Raw genomic sequence first — 6,000 nt, 5'->3', positions numbered from 1 at the left:
TGTACTAAACGTTTAATATCCATGAAAATTTGCTATAAATTCTGAATATTATTGCAATATAAAACAAAATTCGTTCTTTGTTATATATACAAAAATTAATGTAGAATTAAAGACAGGTATTAGAATTATAAAATACTTGATATTAAATATTTAATACACTTAGTGAATGGCTTCCAATCTCAATGCACCTGAAATTTATTTTCAATTTTGTTATGTACGTTGCCTTTTTTGCTTTGAATGGCGATTTTTTTTCTGACCAATAGCAAAAGAGAATAGTAGGTGGAGCTATAAATACAAAAACTTCCCTCTACACTAAATTCCATATGAAATTCGGGTTTAATTTCATCCACTCTGATTTTTTGTATATCAATCGAAGCTTGTAGGTATTCTGCCCTTGCCTAACCCTTTGAATACAATTGTGTATTTGTAGCAGAAAATTTTCAAGTTACTCAACTTTTTAATGCACCATACATTCTTAATATTACATATACCTCTTCGCATTTGTTTGGCGTTTTATATTTTTATTTATTTTTGGCAATCGTTTATATTTTTACCGCAGGCTGAATACAGGAATCTTAATATTGCAGCAACAAGGAATAACATATCATGTACCATGAAACTTATGAATTAAAGTTTTATCAATAGAATCAAAAATAAAAAAAATCAACTAAGAATTGGTTATACCTACGAACAAGTTAAAAAGTAGTAGCGGTTAGGTAGTAGGTACATACTTATGAAATGCAGTAGTAATATTTGTTTCCCTCTGAACTGACACATTATATGCCTCAAGAAAGTTATTGAAAAAACTAATCAGCTAAACATCGTCAACATTTAATAAAAACAAAAAGGCACAACTTGTCATAAATTCGGCTTAACTATCCTTTTATACGGAATCAATATGGTGACAAAGTGGAATTGGTTCTGACAACTGGATCCCTCATTCGTGCGACTTATTTAAAGTTGGTTAAATTTAAAGGCCCGATGTTGAATGTAAACCACACCTAAACGTGAATTTTTTTTTGCATTTAATTTAACATTTAATAATTTCAGAATAATTCAATTTGAACGCGTTAAAGTTATTCAGGCTTTTATGAAAATGTGCGTTGGAATCAAAGTGTCTATCGTGCACTTCGTGATATATTCGGTTTCAATTTAATCGTTCAATTGTGCGTACAATAGTGCACATGGGAACTCAACTCGTCGTCATCGTGCCCCACAATTGAACCTCTCACGCATGTCGTTGATGAACATTATGTATAAGGTTTGAATTTACACGCTTAAAAGGTGCAATTGATTTAAGAACTAAAGCCTTGCGACCATTTCAAGCGTCGTCAGTACCATAACACATCTAGTGGAGAGGGGTTATAGGAATCGTGATCCAGCCCCTCCGCCCTGCGAGATTATTTTGTTTTAATTTTAACTTGTACCCGTAGTACAATGCGAGAGCTCTTGGGTTCGATCCCTGCCTATTCCACCTAAAGTTTTTTTCACGGGTACACTGAGAGAACGAATCGATTGCGGCAAACGAAAAAATTGCCCAATCGACTTTTTCGTTTGCTGGAGAATTTTTCATTTTAGTTTGCAGCAAATTCTTAAATTCTTTTGCAGTAAACATTTCATCGTTTATTGCAAACAAATAGAATGTTTGTATCAAATAAATAATTAGGTTTCGCGAACAAGTTTTTACTTTGTTGCAAATGAATCAAACGTTTGGAGTGATCGTTTGGCTCGTTTATGACAAAAGAAGTTTCAAGTTGTGGCAGATGGATTACTCGTTTGAAGCAAACGATTTATTCATTTATCACTAACGAAATGTCAAGTTGTGGCTCACGACCAAGAGTTTGTTGTGAACGAATTGCACGTTTGCTGTTGAGACATTTTGCGTTTGATGCTACCAATTTTCGCGGTTGAGGCAAACGAATCAAGGAGTAGGTTCAAAGGAATATTCTTTATACTTACATTTGTTGCAACCGTATCTTACGATTGTGGCAAAGAACAGGACCTTTTGAGTGGAACATAGAATTTGTTTGATGCAAACAAATAATGCGTTTAAATCAAATAAATCATTCGTTTCGGTTTGAATTGTATGCGTTTGTCTTACACTCCTCTGGAAAATCTGCTCTTTGTGCTAAACAAACTAAACTTTTACAGAAAACGAATTGCGTTGCTGTGCCAAATGAATTATATATCAGTTATTTATCTAAAAAACGATCGACTCAGTTGCTATTGCCCTCAATACATTTTTATTTCAGGTAATTACTGTTGATTGATTTTGACAATATATTTGATTCTTTTACATATGTACATACATACACCTTTTACGTATATTTTTTCTTGCCATAGCTAACATTTTTCAACATTAAATTACTAAATTAATTATGTATTTTGGGCTCTAACAAGTGCATAAGTGTTTATCAATTCAATAATTCGTTCTAAGATTTTTTTCGCAACACAATTCGTTATTCAGAACTTTAGTTTATTTTATGACACTAAAATAGAGGTTATACATATTCAACTACAAGTATTCCAAAATGATTAATTTCAAGTTACAAAAAGTCCAATTAAATACAAACACATTTTCTATTCCACATATCTATTGATTCAAATATATAAATAAAATTTTATTTTGTAACTCCTGTTTTATTAAAACAATCAAATTTTACTTTACATACTTGTATAGATTTGAAGTTAACAATTTAAATATCATTTATATAAAGCTATATATTCAATAACTCACGAAAATAACAATAACATTATTCATAGTTAAAAATAAATGAGTCAGTTTTTTAGATAATAGTCTATGTTATAAAACATTTCTTATTCAAAGGAGGATTATTTTGTATATAACGAAAAGATTAAGTAAGTTTAAAAGAGACACTAAATAATATGTGGATTTTTAAATTTTAAAATAAATGCTGAAGAAACACTCATTATTTTAGGATAAAAAAAATGTTCTGCCATATGGCGAAAACAATGTTTACAAGAAGTATGAAAGTATTGAAGAAGCTCTAGATCGAAAACTGAAAACAAATTATTTTTTTTTTTAATTTTGTAAGCAAAATAATTATTGTCGAAACAAATAGTCTCTATATATGATAAACGCAAATGAAATGTTTTATTTGCTTTTACATCATTATTTTCTTACAGTCCTATAACTACAACCGATTTCTCTTTTTATAAAATACCTTAAAGAATTACAAATTAAACTTTCAAAATATTATCCGATGATTTGAAATTGAATTTAAAAAATTCAGATGATTTTAACTGAAAAGTTGGGCCATAATCGTAAAAATTTAAAAAAATTTCGTTTTCATTTAATAATAAATTTTAAATTTTGAATTGATGTTTAAGTTTATTTATTCTTTTTCTTGGAGTAAAACCACATTTTTTGAAAGTTTGGTGTTTATTTTCCTCAAAAATTCAGTTGAATTAATGTGATGTCTCTTAAAAATAGATACAAAAGAGGTGATTTTTGTGTTATCGACCAAAGTTGAATATTTCTATTCGAGTTGTTGCACAGGAAAAAAATTATATTTTAAGATAAGGTACTTTAAAACATTTCTAAGGTCATAATGACAAACTCCTTCTAATAAGTCATGCATACAATATCTTAATATAATATTTACTTTTTTAGACTTCTCCAAATCGACTTTATGCTGGACGATACTTGGTCAAATTTGGTTTTGACATTAAAGATGTAGATTTGAATGAAAGTCCACACGGACGTGCTTTCAGCAGGATATTTTATATGTTATGCCTGATACATATAGAAACATTGTTGGACAGCATCAAGAGGATTCTCAAAGGCATATTTTTTATCCGTTAGCGTTACATACGCCTTCAAACAATTAAATTCTCCCACAAATATAATTCGTGGTTGTAGTCCGACATTGCTATTTAATAACTGTCTTTCGAAGTCATCAGCTTTTCCCAAAGTCTACAAATTTAAAATAAAACATTGATTTTATATGTATTCGATACTTATAAGGCTATATTATGAATTGAATGTTCAAATCTATTATTAAAATGTTTGTAAGAGTTAATAGGCTTTATTTATTGCAAACTGCAACACTAATTTTAGTAGCAAAATATTGTCAATTAATTTTTTTTTAAAGAATGTCCATTCATTTAAGTACTCACTTCGAAATATAGAATAAATTTTTCTTGAATTTCAAGTTTTGACGCCTTAAAACTTTGTTTTCCTTGCCTGGCCTTTATTTTTGTTGAGGGAAATAAGTACGGTAGTACTAGAAGCCCAATAGCTTTTCTATTTTCTAAAAAAGAAGTAATGTTATAAACAGAACAAATAAATATTGACAATAGTATTTGGTTGTACCTTCGGAACAGTTTAGGCTTGCAGTAATCCACTTTTTAACGGTAGGATCCTTCAAATGACTTCCATTTTCTAAAATCTTATTACAGATTTGCCAATCTATATCTAAGGCAATGTCCGGGTGCAACATTTTTGAGTCTTCTAAAAACTGTAAATAGAAATTCAGTTTAATCACAAATAAATGCTTTCAATTTTAAATGCACTCACTAATTTGAAAATATTACTGTTGTTGAGTATAAAAATTGGAAATTTAGCGAGGTAATCAGCAGTTTCAACTTTATTGTCCTCCAAAATGTTCCATCTTACTGCAAAACTTCTTTTCCAATTTTCAAGAACTTCATCGAATGGTTCGTTATACTCTTGGATAAATTTAAAAGCTTCGCAGTTGTCGTCGCAAACATTAACTAAATTGAATAAGCACATATTTAAAAATATACACTAGTGTGTAAATGTGTAAGTGTAAAAACTTCAAATTGTGCAATTTTGATTGAGCAAAAGCGTTATGTAAAATTCAAGGCGTAGGATTTCGACATGGAAACTTCGAATTATTTTTTTACTACAGACATATATAAATTATAAATGTCGTCGATTTTCAGTACACCTAGGTTAGAGCTTAGTGAAATACGACAGGTTTTTTAAATTACAAAACAACTTAAATAGTCCCATAACATTTGTATATAAAATATAAAAATCCGAGGAACAACCTCTAAATATCAAATTAAATTTCTAAAATTTGCATTGTTTCACCAAGCTCTAATCAAAAAGCTTTGAAGATCAAAGACAATTTTTTTTTAATCAGACGAATATTATATACATATATTTATATAATATTCAAAATCCACCTGGCACATAATTAAAAAAAATAGTGTATACCTATTGTTGAGTCTAAATCCCTTGATGATTTTTTCGATCTCCTATTAATAAGCACGGTGCTTGATAGCAAATTTCTATAGTTTGCAAAGGTGTCATATAACTTTCCGGATGCCTTTTGGCCATTAATCGCAGGGCTGTAATATTCTTCTTTTGCCTCGGAAGGAAAAACTGCGTTTATGACAGAAGCTATATACGCAAAATCATGGCGATTCAATCTGATAAATACATTTTCTATAGAATCATTACTTTTTATTATTTACTAACACATATAATTGAAGCCCAGTTAAGAAAATATTGAAGATTCTCAAAAATAGTTCCATTGGTTCTCATTATTTGTTTATGGAGTTTGACAATAAGCAAACGTCTTAGTATACTATGATATAAGAAAATTATAACTGAGAGTTAATAGTTAAGTGACATACGACTCATTTTGAAATTCTTTAGTGAGCTGCCCTTACTATGTGTTAACAGGTTTTTTCTTACTCCAATTTTAAGTCATCCTCCAGTACAATCTGTATCATAAGCTTACTAAGCTTAATTTTTTGCGCATTAGTAAAAAAGACATTCTTTTCAAATTGTCTAAGCAGGATAATAAAGTCTACGTGTTTATATTTTTTGAGTACCTATATTCCAAAAAGAAGATAAACAAACTATGCATACATATATATAAAGATATAAAACACATAATTTGGTTTTATCAACTGTATATGTTTATGTGTATGTATTATTTAAAAACCCAATTAGATCACTTTTAATTGCTAAACAAAATTAAGTAAATGTTAACAAAAACTAGT

At 29.2% G+C, this 6,000-nt stretch overlaps 1 long non-coding RNA gene across 1 annotated transcript; it reads right to left on the bottom strand.

The window, feature by feature from the left end:
• Nucleotides 1-2,975: 2,975 nt before the first annotated feature.
• Nucleotides 2,976-4,394, bottom strand: LOC129942087 (uncharacterized). The gene is made up of 3 exons (XR_008780973.1): nucleotides 4,337-4,394; nucleotides 4,141-4,274; nucleotides 2,976-3,937 (listed from the first exon to the last, which is right to left on the bottom strand). It is a non-coding gene; the product is annotated as an uncharacterized LOC129942087 (long non-coding RNA).
• Between the last annotated feature and the right edge of the window lie 1,606 nt (nucleotides 4,395-6,000).

The sequence above is a fragment of the Eupeodes corollae genome, chromosome 1 (assembly GCF_945859685.1).
Source record: "Eupeodes corollae chromosome 1, idEupCoro1.1, whole genome shotgun sequence".
Classification (NCBI taxonomy): domain Eukaryota; kingdom Metazoa; phylum Arthropoda; class Insecta; order Diptera; family Syrphidae; genus Eupeodes; species Eupeodes corollae.
This window is presented reverse-complemented; position numbering and strand designations above follow the sequence as displayed.